The sequence below is a fragment of the Eutrema salsugineum genome, unplaced genomic scaffold, assembly GCF_000478725.1.
Source record: "Eutrema salsugineum unplaced genomic scaffold, Eutsalg1_0 scaffold_17, whole genome shotgun sequence".
In the NCBI taxonomy this organism is placed as follows: Eukaryota; Viridiplantae; Streptophyta; class Magnoliopsida; order Brassicales; family Brassicaceae; genus Eutrema; species Eutrema salsugineum.
Genome location: NW_006256852.1, coordinates 3741903 through 3759285, shown reverse-complemented (window position 1 = coordinate 3759285; position 17383 = coordinate 3741903). Strand labels below are relative to the sequence as shown.

General features: G+C 36.9%; 1 non-coding gene across 1 annotated transcript; it reads right to left on the bottom strand.

Moving 5' to 3' along the window:
- Positions 1-17205: 17205 nt before the first annotated feature.
- LOC112087676 lies at positions 17206-17312 on the bottom strand. Its single transcript, XR_002900222.1, has one exon. It is a non-coding gene; the product is annotated as a small nucleolar RNA R71 (small nucleolar RNA).
- Between the last annotated feature and the right edge of the window lie 71 nt (positions 17313-17383).

The following is a 17383-nucleotide window of genomic DNA, read 5'->3' as shown; positions in this document are numbered from 1 at the left end:
TTTAAGGAAAATTGGAAATTTAAGACAGAAAATGGAGGTACTTATCTCTTTAGTATTTTGTTTTTAAAAAAAAAATTTGTCCTTTTAATACATATGTTAATTGTAATCCTTTTTACCCCTAAAAAACAAATTTTCTCATATTAATATTCTAAAAAACTTATCAAAAAATTTTAAAAAATTAAAACGAACAAATACTCTAAAACAATATTCTAAAAAACGGACGATGTAAGCAAACAATTAAAACGCAAGGTGCATCGATCCCTCTAGTCCGACCTGGTAAAAGCACTGCTCTCTTCATCAAAACCATAAGATCCTTCTTGCTTTCTATTTCTCCCTCAATTCCTTCAATATATTCCATTTTGGTTATCATCAATCTACTATCTGAAACTCCTTGGCTCTGATGGCAATTTCAGGTCCTTGGCCGGATATCAGTTCTTAGTTCTGCATTTCTGGCCGTTCTAGCTGCTGGTCCAGCCGTGGTCGAACAGATCACCCACTTGATAGCATTCAGAGGATTTGCAGCCGTGGTCGGGTGTGCGACAGATATTGCAAGAAAAGTCCAAGCAGAGATAATCTCGCAGAAGTACAAGAACATTGAGTTTTACGAGCTTGACAAGTATGATCCATGAACTAGTACGTTCTGTTTTAGATATGATGCCATCGAATAAAGTTACTGTGTTCTCTTGTCATATAATGTTGTGATATGGGCTAATATATGTGTAGGCCCATTATCATTACTATATATATGTGTGTGTATTCTCTGTAAGACTCAACGTTTTCCGCTAAAACCATTCTGATATGGTATCAGAGCAAGGAAACTCTTTGTGTTCTAGCTTTGATGATAAACACAGTATTTTTTTAGGGTGTGTGTTCTCTTTAAAACATCACTCTTCTTTTTCCATCGAGAGTTGCTCTCTTTTGTGTTTTTGAGATTTTTTTTCATCGAGCCCAGATTTGCTCAATTTGTCTCTTCGTCTTCTCCGTGACGTTTCTGCGTCGCTTCATCTTCTTTCACCATGGGTGATGAGCGATCAGCTGTGACTGCTTCCTCCATCAAAGATCTCGGAATTCTCTCCGATTACTATCTTCCACCAGGTGCTGATCCCGGAAATATCATATCGACGGTGATGTTGACGGGAACTAATTATGAACGGTGGGCTAAGGTTCTGCGTAATTCTCTTAAAGCCAAAAACAAACTTAACTTCATCGATGGTCTTCTTCCTAAGCCGTCGTCTGGTACGGACGAGTGCAAGCTTTGGGAAATCATTAATTCCATGCTGGTCGCTTGGATTCTCAATACTATTGATCCTGTTCTTCGCTCTTCGATTTCATGCTCGGACACGGCATACGACTTGTGGCAAAGCCTGAAGGAGCAGTTTTCTGTTGGTAACGATGCTTGTATTTACGAATTGCAATCTTCCATCAATTCGTGTAAACGGGAGGGTCTTTCTATTCAAGCTTACTACGGCAAATTGAAGCGTATGTGGGACGACCTTGACGATTACGATCCTCTTCCTCCTTGTTGCTGCGATAATATCCGCTGTGCTCAACAAAAAGCACACATCGCCTGTCGCGACAAAGAAAGGAAATCGCAGTTTCTTATGGGTTTGGATGCTGCTCGTTTTGGTGCCACTCGCTCGAATATTCTCGCGATGCAACCTTCTCCTTCTCTTGCTGCTGTGTATTCTTTGATGTTGCAGGAAGAAAAGCATCACACCATCACTCGGGTTTCTGAAGTTCGTCCAGATGCAGTCGGCTTTTCTGCACAAGCGATCTCTTCTCGCAACCGTCCTCTCTTCACCTGCACTCACTGTGGCAAGAATGGCCATGAGGTAAGTCGTTGTTATCAGCTTCATGATTTCCCAGATGCTTCCGATTCTGGTCGTGGGCGAGGCAAATCTCGTGGTTTCTCTGGTTCTGGTCGTGGTCGTAGCGCGCCTCCGTCTTTTGGGAAAGCTCATAATGCTCAGGTTGCTGATCGAGTTTCTTCTCCAGGACAGAGTTCTTCACTGATCACTTCTTTAGATCGTGAAGGTCTTCCTCTCTCTGATTCTCAGTGGAATCAACTTGTTCAGATTTTACAGCCTGCCAATCCTGTTCCGTCGCGACTTTCTGGTATGATCATTGACACTGGTGCTTCTCATCATCTTACTGGTTGTCTTGACTTGTTATTTGATGTTGTGAATATCTCTCCCACTCTGATTGGTTTGCCTAATGGTACAACGACTTTGGCGACTAAACTCGGAAAGCTCTCTCTTGGTGGCTCCGTTGTCATATCGTTTGTTTTGTTTGTTCCCTCTTTGACAAACACATTGCTTTCAGTGGCTCGTTTGCTCAGAGAAAAGTCATGTCTTGCAGTTTTTACGGATAAATTTTGCTACGTGCAGGACCGGTCTTCGAAGATGCTGATTGGAGCCGGTGATGAACATGATGGCATCTACTATTTTCGTGGTGCTTTGGAGTGTCATTTGAATGCTGTGAGTAGTCTCGGAAGTGGTGATCCCTGGCATCGTCGTTTGGGGCATCCCTCTATGTCTACCCTTTCTTATTTATCCAGTTTTATTGATGTTGGACGATCTAAGGATCAGTTTTCTTTGCCTTGTGATGTTTGTATCCGGGCTAAACAACCAAATTTGAGTTTTTCGGATAGTAGTAATAAAGCTGATGCCATTTTTCATCTTATTCATTGCGATGTTTGGGGCCCCTATAGTACTCCTTCTACATGTGGTGCCTCCTATTTTTTTACCATTGTAGACGACTACTCACGATCAGTATGGGTTATTTTGATGCGTGCTAAGAGTGAGGTTTCTTCTTTGTTGCAAAATTTTTGTGCTATGGTTAATCGTCAGTTTGACACCAATGTTCGTATGATTCGTAGCGACAACGGTTCTGAATTTATGGGTTTGAAATCTTGGTTTGCCTCACAAGGCATCGTTCACCAGACATCTTGTGTTGGTACGCCACAGCAAAATGGTAGAGTTGAGCGTAAACATCGTCACATTTTGAATGTTGCGCGTTCTCTACGGTTTCAGGCGGATCTTCCGTTGGAATTCTGGGGAGATTGTGTGCTTACCGCGTTCTATTTGATTAATCGCACACCTTCCTCTGTTCTGTCAGGCAAAACTCCTCATGAGGTTTTGTTTTCTCAATCGCCGTCTTTTGATCATCTTCGCGTTTTCGGCTGTTTGTGCTACGCACACAAAGGAACTCTGGTTAGAAAAAAGTTTGATGAGCGGGCTTCTCGCTGTGTATTTCTAGGCTACCCTTATAATCAAAAAGGATGGAGAGTGTATGATCTTGATAAAAAGGAATATTTTGTTTCCCGCAATGTTGTGTTCAATGAAGAGATTTTTCCTTTTGCTCTTCCCGTATCTCAACCGTCGTCGGAAACTTCGATTTCTGTTGTTCCTACCACTCCGGTTTCCACTTTTGTTGAAGAAGCTTCTTCTCCAACTGTGTTGGCTGATCCTCTTAACAATGATTCTTTGTCATCTCCTCTGTTGTCATCTCCATCCTCTCCGGTTTTGCCTTCCACTGAAACCGGTGCTTCTTCTTCTACCGATGTTGTTCACATAGACGCAAGCTCTGACTCATCTCCTGAAGTTGTTGAAGAATTGGGTCGGGGTCATCGCATTAAGCGTCAGTCTGTTGTTCTTGCTCCTTATCATCTCTATTCGGCTCATGTTGCGCCTCCTCTTCCTCTGCCTTCATCTACTCCCTATCCGATAGGTGATTATCTATGTTCTGCCAAGTTTTCTGATTCCTTCAACGTGTTTTTGGCCAATGTCACTGCTTTTACTGAGCCGCGTTCTTTTAAAGATGCTATGGAATTTGAAGTTTGGCGTAAGGCAATGGGTTTTGAAATTTCTGCTTTGGAGGATAATGCGACATGGGAGCTTGTTGATTTACCGCTTGGTAAACGTGCTATCGGTTGTAAATGGGTGTTCAAGATTAAATTCAATTCTGATGGATCTATTGAGAGGTATAAAGCACGTTTGGTTGCGCTTGGGAATCGACAAGAAGAAGGTATCGATTACGATGAAACGTTTGCCCCCGTCGTTAAAATGACCACAGTTCCCACTTTTTTGAACATTGCGGCCTCTCTCGTAGCTGGGAACTGCATCAAATGGATGTTCGCAATGCGTTCTTACATGGGACTTTAAAAGAGGAAGTGTATATGCGACCACCCCCGGGTTTTGCTACTTCTGCATCCAACAAAGGATGTCGTCTCAAGAAATCTCTTTACGGTTTGCGACAAGCTCCTCGCTGCTGGTTTGGCACTCTTCAAACGGCTCTTTTGGCCTATGGTTTTCGTCAATCCGCCTCCGACTACTCTCTTTTCTCGTTTGTTCGCGCATCTACGGAGATTTACATTCTTGTCTACGTAGATGACTTGGTTATTGGCGGTAATGACTCTGCTGCGATCGCTACTTTCAAGTCTTACCTCAGCACCAAATTCCACATGAAAGATTTGGGTTCCCCCCGATATTTTCTAGGTATTGAAATTGCTCGTAATGCCGAGGGTTTGTTCTTATGTCAGCGAAAGTATTGCCTGGATATTATCTCTGAAGCCGGTCTTCTCGGTTGTCGACCTATTGTTACTCCTTTAGAGCAGAATCATCATCTGGCTTCCTCCGAGGAGGCCCCTTATTCTGATACCACACAATATCGGCGTGCTGTTGGCAAACTCATTTATCTTACGCTCACGCGTCCGGAGTTGTGCTATTCGGTGCATATTCTTTCTCAATTTATGCAGAATCCTACCGTCGCACATTGGAATGCTGCTCTTCGGGTTCTTCGTTATTTGAAGGGTTCTCCAGGCCAGGGTCTTCTTTATCGAGCTGGCAATGATCTGGTTCTTACGGGATATTTTGATGCGGATTGGGCGGCTTGTCCTATCACGCGTCGTTCTTTAACAGGCTACGTGTTTTTTCTTGGTGATGCTCCTATCTCATGGAAGACGACAAAACAAGACACGTTGGCTCTTTCATCGACGGAAGCTGAATATCGTGCCATGTCTTGGTCTACTAAGGAGCTTAAGTGGCTTAATACTCTATTGCAGTTTTTTGGTGTTGTGCAGCCTGGTCCTATTCCATTCTACTGTGATAGCAAATCTGCGATGCATATCGCCAACAATCCCGTCTTTCATGAGCGTACGAAACATGTCGAATTGGATTGTCACCATGTTCGTAATGCTATTCAAGATGGACTTCTTAAACCTCATCATGTCTCTACGAAGGAACAAATTGCTGATATTTTTACAAAGGCTTTGGGTAGTGTTCAATTTCGTTTTCTGTTGTCCAAGTTGGCCATTTGTGATTTACATGCGCCAACTTGAGGGGGGTGTTGTGATATGGGCTAATATATGTGTAGGCCCATTATCATTACTATATATATGTGTGTGTATTGTCTCTGTAAGACTCAACGTTTTCCGCTAAAACCATTCTGATATATAATCAAAACCATGTAACAAAGGTCGTGACTTTGATCAGTATATATTGTGTGACTTTTGCCATGAATTTGCCAAAAATTATACTAATTTTAAGATATGCACCATAATTGAATAACCAGAACAGAAAATCAAAGTAGAACTTCCAAGGAGATCGTTAAATTGTCGTGAAAGAGAAGAAGAAAAGAAAAAAAAACTTCACAAATATGTTAAAATGGTGAAACAAAAAAAAAGGAAAATAAAATATTTCAAATTTAAATTTTTGTTGGATAAAATTTGATCATAGATTTTCTCTGATTCTGTTAACCGTTTGGTAGAATACAGATTCTATATTCACTAGAACGAAGACAAACAAGTGGAAATTAAATTATAAAAAACATAGAATATATAACGAATTATAGAATACATATTCTACAATATGTAGAATATTGTACAAGTCCTAGATAACATATTCTATAAGGAGATCTAGAAAACAAAACAAATAGTAGAACATCAATTCTAGACTCGGTTTATCTTATACCAAATAGTAGAAAACGAATTCTAGACTCGGTTGATCTTATACCAAATAAAACGAATTTTATAAAACACTAGAATTGTAGAACACGTTTTCTAGAACATATTTATAAATAAATTTTAAATATATGTATTTCCTAAAATGATGCTTTACAATAATATTCTTTCCTTTTTGAAATTTTCAAAATTAATAACTATATATAAATATTTTTTTAAAATTAAAAGTATTTAAAAAGATTAATTTTTTCTAAAATTGCCAAAACTTAAAAAAATACTAAAGGGACAATGTTCTCCAATTTTTGTCATATATTTCCAATTTTCTCTATTTTTAATCTCTGTTCTATTGACCGATTTAGTAATTAAGATACAAGAATTATAGCTTTTTAAAAAATAAATATTAATTAACACTTGATTTTCGTAGAATGAGATTGAATATTATTTAAATGTCTGTTATATACATATATATATATATACATATCCAAGACAGACAAAACTGCAATATATTTATAGCGGATAAGAAATAAGTTAAAGATAAATAGTGATAATATTTTGCCAAAAATACAAACTATTGTAGTCAATTCTACCATATTATTATTATGTTCAAATATTAATATTTTTTTTTACTTATTTTTTTCGAAGATAAATTGGTAAGTTCATAATATAATCAAAGTTTAAGTCACGGCTATAATTGAAAGGGAAATTGATAATCTTCAGACATCAATGGTTTCTGTTGCATTTTATTGAGTTTATAATATCAAAGTTTTTTTTGGATTTACAAGGTATATCATTATCACATTCATATTTGTTTTTGGTAATTTTTTAGTGATTTTCAGTCAAAACTTTTCCACTTCCATTTATTCGTTTGAAACTTATATTAAAGTTTGTATAATTACTTTTAAGAAAAAATATTTTTTCTCCACGATGTTACTAGAATATATGCTACTCGTGGAAATAATATTTTATTAGGTTATAATTATATAATTGTTTATATAAATTTCATTGTTTATGTTTAATAAACAATTATTTAGTTTAGTTAGTAAAACTAAAAAAGTAATTCCATTAGATGTTAGACTTAAAAAATATCTTTTGTGCTTACACATAATTAGTGATGTTCATGATTATCAAATATTTCAACATTTTTGAGGTATATTATTATCACACTCAATCTATTCATTTAGCATAAAATTTTCATTTGGTAATTCTTTTGTGATTTTTCAATCACATATTTTCCACTTCCACTGATTCATTAGTAACTTATATTGGGCTTGCTTGGTAATAGTTTTTCCTTTAAACTTTTACTGTAGAGTTTTGGCTTTAAATATTTTAAATTAACTGTTATGTTTTAATTAACAAATAATTTTTTATTAGTCAAACATATAATTTACGTTAGATTTAAATCTTGCTGATAACATTAATAAATTATTAAAATACTTATATTAGCATATGCGACCAATACAAAAAAAAATAAAAATACAACATAATTGAATTTTTCTTTTAGAAAAATGGATTTTAAAAAAAGCTGAAAAATAAGATTTAATCAATTACATTTAATCCGTAATTATTTATATATAAATGTACAGTTTTTTTGAATGATTCTGAGGAAAGAAAAAATAAAAAAAAAGAAATTATTTTTTTTTATTTTATTAATTTTGTTTTGTAAAAGCTCCTCTTACGATAGTTTTTAGAATCCATAAAGAAAAATAAAAAGTCTGGTTTTTAGGACTTTAAATTAAAAAAAAATTCAAAAGTCTATTTGTAAAAAAAACATTTAAAACTGTGAAACGGGTTCTACAGTCCCCACTGTTTACACCAAGCAACCCCATTGAATTTTGTAGGGTTTAAAAAAAAATGTTACCAAAGTATATATTACTCAGGGACATATTCTTTTATTAGGGTTTACTTTTTCTTGTTTGTAAAAATGTCACTGGTTATTTTTTATAAATAATTTTGTAGTTTTAATTTTAAAGTAAAAATTGTTCATTCTATTAGATGTTATACTTAATAAATATTGTTTGTGCATACATATAATTGGTGCAGTTTATGTACAAGAAACCGAATCCATCAAATTATACAAGATTAAACTATCAGATTGTACAAGCCTAACTTTTATGGACTTGTTTATGAACTTATTTTTAATGAAAATGGCTCACTTTTATGCTAAGATAGTAGATGCTTTTTTATATCAAATATGCAATTATAGAATTCAATATTATAATTTTATCCTCAAATATTTTTGTATCTATTGATCAACCAGGAATATAAAAAGAATGAATATGGAAGAATGTGCTGGATGCAAGGTTTCAAAATTCCCTTGTACTGAATTTTATATATCCGCACACCATTTTCCTTCAAGCATCCAACTAGATTTTAACATATACACGTAATATTTGGAGCTTAGATTTATCACCTTCAAAGCATGAAAGTCCTGCCAACTCGTTATGCTATGAAGCGGAGGCTCGTTAGATCAGATGCTAGGTGATTAATTCAGCATACATGCATTAGGATCGGGATGAATGAGGAAACCATGTACAAAAAAAAATTCTTAATCTTAAAAATCTAGAAGTTTTTGATCATAAGGGCCCTTTTGATAGCCTCCTTTACCCAATAAGGTAACTACTCAGACATAACTAAGCTTAACATCATCATTGATTTAAAACAGAAAAGCAGTAAAGTAAAGAGATAACTAATAAAAAAAATCTTATGTTATTGAAAATAGAGTTGGCGAGAAAACCTTCTACAAATGCATAGAAGTAAAAATTAAAACCTAAAAAAGAGTTCTCTATTCTTAAGGATGAAAAGAGACTTGTTATAAGAGACCTTAAGACAATGTATTTATAGTCTCTCCTATCTTTTGGGGGCGTCTAGCGTTTGTAGAATAAGTGTAGGGAGTGACTTGGGCTTTGACTTAAGCTTCTGAGGCTTGAAAATATGTCCACCGCGGGTGATGAGGTCGGAGCTGCAATGCAAGCTCCCCCGGCCATGGGTGAGAAGTGATTCACCTTTCTGACTGTGTTGATCCGCCTTTAGTGCACTAAGGATATTTGGAGATCTAACCGTTGGATTGTGTCCAATCCAATTGCATTAGAACGCTGATTGTCTCCTCTCTGTTTATCCAAATTTCGGGATGATCACACAGTGAGAAAGTCTTTATTGGTGGCAAAACTCTGGCGGCCTGAATTTATCCAAAAATATATTTTTGCTCTAAAATGCATTCCATAAGTCCAAGTTTAATGAAAAGTCTTTTGAAACTCTAAAACATTGAAATAACTTATAAAACATTGAAAACAGAGTTAAAACACATGCATAAGACATTTGAAGTGATCCATAAAAATGATAAAAATTGGGTGTTATCAACTCCTCCAAACTTAGATATTTTTTTGTCCTCAAACATCAAACAAAACAAAAATCAATTCGTAGAAAAGAGGTTTGAAAAACGCAAGAATTAACTAAATCTCAGTGACCATACTTCTAAAACATAACTAATCATAATGCATCAATCATGTGTAGACTAGAAAATTCTCACCAAAATACAAGCATCACAAATCTGTAGATCCGTAATTTGAAAATATATACACTTAGACCTAACTTCTAGTCAACTAGCTCTTAATTCATTAAAGATTCCAGTGGTTCTCATCATAAGAAAAATAAACAAGGCAATCAAGGCTAGGTATTCAAAGGGATTTTAGGGGTGAGATTTTTTAGTGTATAAGGTTACCTTAATTTATGAAGAAGCAGGATATTATGCAAAACAGCAAGAGAGGATAGAGCTGTCGGTATCCACAGTTTCCAGTCACTTCCTCCTTGTCTAAGAATCTTTGATCCTCTTCTTTAAGTTCTCCTCATATTTCCCCCAGACTTAGAATTTTGTCTAGGTCTTAACACCATGGCTCCATAGATGAATAGTAGTTGTCTTTGCTCCAAATAATGTCGACCATCTAAGACTTTTTAGGCTTTTGTTTTCTTTTTTTCATTCTTTCATTTTTTGATGTATTGTTTTAATTTTTTTTTAAAAAAAGGGAAACACTTGTAAATATAAAGTCTTACAGAGCATGAATTATACCAATAAGAAAGAGTTTTTAGGCATAATGAAGCTTGATAGATTGTTGACACACTTCCACCTTAATTTCATATAGTCATTATCTTGAGTGACTGGAAACTGTGTCGTTCTTCTTCGGCATTTTCGCACATATCTCATATCTGCAAATAAGAGTAATGGAGAGAATGCATGAGGTTCAAAAATAAAAGCTTGGGTTAAGGGTATGATAACAACTAAAGATGAACTGGCTATCTAGGACAACAAAAAGTGGTAAAAATGAAGAAAAAGATGTTTTGGATGCATATGTTGACGCCTGCCTCTAATCAATGATGAAAAAGTTAAATATCAAATTAAGTTCAATAAAATGATCTAGTATATCCTGTCAGAAAGAATCTCCATGGATAAAAGTCATCTGGTGTGAAGTCATCTGGTGTGAGTTTGTAGTGCAAGTACTCTAACTACCGTCTAGTCTAGTACTAAACCACAAAAATGCTAGATAATGTAGAAGTACGCAAGTCGAAATCATCATAATTTTGTGTCAAACATTCCTGAAAATACTAAAAGTTCTTTAACATTATGAAATGGTTTTAAAAAAATTACTGAAATAAATAAGAAATAAAATCAAAACAAAGAAAATAGATTAGTAACGGATAAATATCCTCTCCCATACTTAAATCACACTATCTCCAGAGTGTAAAAGTTGGTGAAAAGATGGTAAATAAAAGCAATAAAGTCTAAAAATGAAATAAGATAAAAAAAAAGAAAAAAAAAGAGGTAGTAGAACCGTAGTGGTGATGGTGAGGTGATGAAGAATAGATGCATGCCTATGTCTTATGGCTGCTATGAGTCTCTGTGGCAGATGTTCGTCATCAAACTGGTAGTTCTTCTTGAGGAATCGTATCATGTGCCTGTTCTATGTCTCATGCTGCTCGATCTTCTTCTCCAAGGCTGCAAAGTCTGCATCACTCCTGGTAGATGCACTGGTGTGAGCAGGTCTCACATGGATATGTGCTGGTGCAGGCTGGAGTTTTCCACGAGTCTCAGCTGCATCTTTCTTGGCTTTTGCAGCCAGGAACTTACTCATAGTCAATGGAAGAAGGGGAACAGAGGGTAAGAACTCATGTATACCTGGGATCCATCTATGGTCTGCGCCATCTCTGAGTCTAGGCAATGAATCTGAAAGTAAAAGAACTCTAAAATTAGATGTGTCGGTGCAGAACTTGTAAGCAAACCCCACTAGATCAATCTGTGCTCGGGATATGGTTCTGTCCCAGGAGAACTGAGATATATCAAACCAGTCTTCAGAAAGTGGATTCTCAGCTGATAAATCAACTCCAGAAACAAGCATGATTGCAGTTATGCTGAGAGCTTCATGCTTCACCATCACCAAATTCTTCCCAATGATGCACGCAAAGCAGGGAAAGCGTGTGTGATCTGAGAATGACAACTGACGGGTAACTAGCTCTGCCTTGAGTACATTGGCCTAGTTGGTCCTCGAGAAGATGGTGTGTGCAAGAAGCTTGTGCACAAAGCGCACCGCAGGATGAGTGAGGAGAGAAGATTTTGATCTCCCTTTGCCATACACACCTTGGCCCATCACTCTCTATAGATTATCTTCTGGATCTCTCTCAAACATCATCTCATAAGTGTATGGAAGCTTCACACAGCTCCAACATGGCTAGTGAATAAAAATGTCCTTTAATAGAGAAGGAAAGTGTACCTTCTAGAGCTCTAGGGGCAGCCTTCTTCTTGTAGCACATGGTTACAGATGCCATAAATTTTCTAGTATAGTCCTCATTGGTTGGAAAGTTCTGCTCCATGAAAGATCTGATTCCGAGTGAATCAAGATAACATACCACATCCTCTGTAATTCCAAGAAATCTCGAGAGTGGAATAGTCAATTGCTGGTATAGGCTTGATCTTTAGCCTCTCAAGCTTCTCCAGATAGTTGATGTTTGGATGAAGAGCTTGTCCAATATATCTCACTTCGGTATTGGACGAAAATGCACTGTTGCGAGGTGGTGATGCAGGCTCGAGAGGTATAGAAGGTTCTTCTATAGCTCTTGCAATAATCTCCATTTGCTTGGAGATGAAATCAGCTAGAGGAGTCTTACTCCTCAAATTTGTCTCACTGAGTGCATCTATGGTCTCATGAGAATGAGCTCTCCTTGCATGTCCACTCTTCTTAGAGTGAGTTAAATGCATACGTGTATGTTCCATAATCTGTAAAACAAAAGAAAATTCTTGAAAATACAAATGAATAAAGGTTACAATTGAAATAATTCTTATGAACAATGATACCTATATAGCATCAGCAAACATCTTCAAAAGCAAGCAAGCTTATAATCGAATTGCATATGACAAATCAAGAAGTTCATGACTATTTTCGGATTTATGATGTTCCAGTTTCACATATGAATTTTTCAAAAGTGTGTTTGATGCTTATTCATAGGAAAACGTAACTAAGTAGATTACCTACTATTAAGCACTAATCACTCGAGATTTAACAGTGCTAGACAATAAAGCTCTCCAATTTAACTTTTTGTAAGTGTTCCAAATCTCAGATTTCAAAAATCTCAAATTCATAGCAATCAGGTGTTAAAACTTGAAATTAAACTACCCAGAAGTCTATTCTTAAGCTCAATAACCATATCTAATCATCCTAAGGCGAATTCTCACGGAATCTTAAGAAACCCTGAAATTGATTTCAATGAAAAAGTGAATAATTTGGATTCATACCTTTGTGGAAAGAGTGATATAGGAATAGATTTGAAATCTCATTCGAAAAAGAAGTTTTAGGGTCGAGAATTTGTATGAAAACCTACAGATTTTAAATCTGGTCTTCTCTCAAAATCTCTAAGCTTTTTGGGAGAGAGAAAAAAAAATATCTTTTGATCTAAAAATCAATTTTCCTCTTTTTACTTTTAAAAGGTGTTTTCCTATGAGAAAAGTTATTTTAATAGGTTATAACAACTTACCTGGCATGTGGCTCACGAAAACATATTCCGAGAAATACTTGGTTCAGAATTAAATTTGTTCGGGATTACATGCGTTCTGGTTTATGGAAAAATGGAAAACAGGTCAGGAAAGGAAAACGGGGCTGGCCGAAGGTGAAGGATGTCACAGTCGCGTTGGAACCTTGGTTCCCCGTGGTGAAATGTCTCAGCCGCGGTGGATCAAAGCCTGGCCGCAAGTGAAAAGCGGCCGCGGTAAATGGCTTCGGTGCACTCCTCCTTTTCTTCATATTTTTTTTCTTTTGTTTCCTAAAAGTGCTTGATGCTTCCTTGTATCTTTTTGAGTTTTTCTTATTTTTGAATGTTTTTGGGTTTGCATGTTGTTGTGAAAGCCATAAATACTTAAAAAGAAAATATCAGTAGAAAAAGAATGAAACAAAAATAAAGAAAACATACCAACATGGGTTGCCTCCTATCAAGCGCTTTTGTTTATAGTCGTTTAGCTAGAATTTTATGTGAGATTAGGAGTGAGAAGAAGAAGATGGATCTTCTGGAATAGAAGTCCCTTCAGTTCTCTTAAGCTTGTAAAGTGGATATCTTTCATCTTATATCACAATCTCTTTTCCCTAAGAATTGTTGCATTCCTTAAAAACTTTCTCTGTCTTCTCTATCACTTCCTTGAGGTCTTTTTCTTTCACTTTACTTATGTTTGGTGGCACCACTATCTTGATTGAAAATTTCTTGGATGCAAGTGGCTTCAATTCCTTAGCTTTGTTGTTTTCAGCTTTCTTCTTTTCCAAAGTGTACACCTTGGGTTTATCCCTTCGAGTTGGAGCTTCTTCTGGAATGGTTCTATAAAAAAATTTCATGTCCACATTTAAGAAAACTAAACAACGATTTGCATGGTCAATAACAGCTCCTAAAATAGCTAAAAATGGTCGAACAAAGATCAATGGTCTGTCCTTGTCTTGATCCATCTTTAACGCTTGGAAATCTGTTGGAATAATCTTACTTACAATAACCAATTGAAAGTTTTGGATCATTCCTTCAGTCTTCTTCTGAGATGAATCACCAAAGACTAACCTTATTGGAGATGGAGTAAGAGTTCTTATACCAAGTCTCTTAACAATTAATTTGACATAATAGTCATATTAGCACCAAAATCACATAAATAATATGAAAATTCAATTCCAGTAATGAACAAGAAAAAGAAAAATGCCCTGGATCCTTAAGAATTTTTCAGTCTTTAGAAAATAAGTCATTTTGGTACCTCATATGGCGAGTCTAGATCTCCTTTATACTTGGTTTTTGTGTTCTCAAGGAGTGGAACATAAATCGATTTCTCCTTGATTCTGCAATTGTTTATTCTTCAGGTATTGTTGAGATAGCATTGCAGAACTCCTTTGGATTGTCTTCTATTCTTCTTGGCAAAGCTTCTGACTGTCTCTTCATTGAGTCTGCAGTTTGGCCTACTTGTAGTTCGATTTTCTTGACATGGTTGAAAGAGATTCAAACTTCCAATTTAAGTCATTGTACATACAATCAATCTTTATATCCATCTCTTTAGATGATTTTTTTGGTGCCAACAGAAGATGAACCTGTTTTGCATTCATTCTGAACCGATCCAATGTACCTCAAAGATCACTCGGGATGATGCCCTTACCTTTCCAACTAGTTTTCGGGGCCTTCATAAAGATTCAAGAGCTTCAAGTCTTCTTCCCAGGACGCTTGTAATAATCTTATTTGGAGTGCTGATTCAGGAGATATTGCAATCGAGAGACAGGCGTGTCCCGCAGCAAGAAACCAGAGCTTCCTGAGCCGATGCAGAAACCCGTTTACCGAAAGGCTTTCCTCACCTCGGATGCATTCAAGTTCTTCATCAAAGTTGGAGGCAATCTAGCTACCTTCTCTATGGAGTTTGTCCCGAACCATTTGGGTTAACACCCCACAAGTTATGCCAGTTCAAGGAAAGGTTGGTCCGAGAAAATGAGAAAAGCTGCGACATGGGTTGTGCGATTTGGTTAACTCGCAGCAGGGTAAAGACTTCCAAGCTCAAATTATGCTAACTCCACAAGGCTGTGCGACTTGGGAGTGCGAGTGGGAAATGGAGTGAACCACGTTGCACCAACACTCGCAATTTAAACCAACATGGCTGTGCGACTGGGAGGTGAGAAGAATCATCTCGCACACATGCTTTCTCCAGGCTGCGAGATAGGTGCGAGTGGAAAAGAATGACGACCTGAACCGCACAAACATTCACAGTTTGGACCGAGATGGGAGTGAAGCTGAATCAGTTAGGAGTTGACTCGCAAGAACAAGCTCCAGGATCAGTGCGACATGGCTGCGCGGGTGGGCAAGGACCTAGACCATCTCGCATACTAGACACTTGACCCAACTGAGCCGGGTCAGTACCCAATTTATCCTGGGCTGACCCGGTCCGAACTAGAGACTATATATAGTTTTTAGGGTTTTTTCCCAAGAGTTACCTTTCATTCCCTTAAACTTTTTGCTTCTTTTGTGTAAGACTCCTTTTGAGAGAAATATCTCCCATTTTCTGTTTAATCCAAGAGAGTTTTAGAGTTTGAATCATCTTTTCATCATTATCTATCCATCATCTATCTATTCTTATCAACTAACCATGTTTAACTACTCCTCTTTCAAAGGAATCAGAGAGTTAATCATGATTAGTGAGTAGTCACCTCATTAGGATTCTAGATATGTAGGTTAGGGTACTTAGGGGTGTGATCAAGGTTTTTTAGGGCTAGATCTATGCATTTCTGTCTTGCTTAGCTAATCTTAATGCTGGATTTCTGATAATCACTTAAACCCAGATTTTAGGTATTTCATCCACCCAAAAGGTGTTTGATGAAATGCTTGAACCAGCTAAGTCAAGAGTCTATTGTTTGATTCATATGGGAATGTTGTTTTGAGCATAGATGGTATATTAGGATTGGTGTTTGATGCATTTTTTCATTGTATATCTAATGATGATTGGGTATGAGCAATGTTTGAGATTGTGTTTTGATACTTGAGAAAGATTGAAACTTGAAATGAATCCTAAGCTGCAGAGATCATTAATCATCATTGTCATTAACTCCTTGATTAGACCCTGATGCACCCTAGCTAATTATCATGTCTACAACTCTATGTCTCATCATCTTACATTCATCATCATCTTGCTATTTACTTGCTTTTGTTTGTCTTTAATCACGTGCTTAAGTTTTTTTTTCCCTTGTTTAGCTTTCATTTGTTACTTGTTACACAACAACCTTCTTTGATCTGCTTGGATTAAGATAAAACCTGACAGATTAGTGATCGAAACCATATTTTTGGATTGACACCCTTTATGCTACAACAGATAAAGGGATTAATAACCCTAAGAGGAGTCAATAAACTCTTGTTTATCAATTGTCGCCGTTGCCAAAGTGTTGATTTTGCATTAGTCTCTGGTATAATCTTGAGATCAAGTGTTTTTTTTTTTTTACTGATAAGACTCTTCAGCTCTGTCTTTGAGCTTTCAGGTTTATGTCGCATAGACCAAGGACCAGATGCAGAAGTTGTGAACCAGCTGAACCTTTCATTGACAGTATCCATTTGCTTGATAAAAGAGGTAGAAGAGCAAGGGAGAGAGCAGAACATCTTCAGCGGTTGGGTATGGATCAGCCAGGAGATCAAGCTGAGCACTAGGCTCAAGTGAATCAGAATCAAGCGGCCAGAAATGAAGCACAGGCCTTTGTGAACCAGAATATGGCAGCCACAAATGAGCACCACCTCAGATGAATCAGAATTAGGCAGCCAGAAATGAGCATCAAGTTCAAGTAAACCAGCAAGGGTATCAGGTCCATCAACAGACCTACCCACAACCTCCCAGGCATCAAAAGCCAAACTCTGTCTTTGTTGCAGAGAATGACAGGGCTAATGCACATCAAAACAGAGCAGGAATCCAAGCTCCACCTGTCTAAAATAACAATTTTGAAGTAAAGGCATCACTTCTCAATATGGTGCAGAATTCAAAATTTCATGGGCTGCCTATGAAAGATCCACTTGAGCAACTTGATCAATTTGACAGAGTATGTGATATGACAAAGCTTAATGGGGTCTCAGAGGATAGCTTCAAGTTACGACTGTTCCGTTTCAGCTTGGAAGACAAAGCTCATCAGTGGGAGAACAACTTGCCTAAGGGCTTAATCCAAACATGGGAGCAATGTAAACTGGCTTTCCTGTCTAAATTCTTGTCCACATCAAGAACAGCCAAGTTGAGGAATCAAATCTCAAGCTTTACCCAACACACTAATGAGACCTTTGGGGAAGCATGGTAAAGATTTAGAAGCTATACAAACCAATGCCCTCATCATGTTTTTCTGAGGCTTCTCTACTTAGCACTCTATACAGAGGTGCTCTCCCCAAGTTCAGGAATTCACTGGATACAGC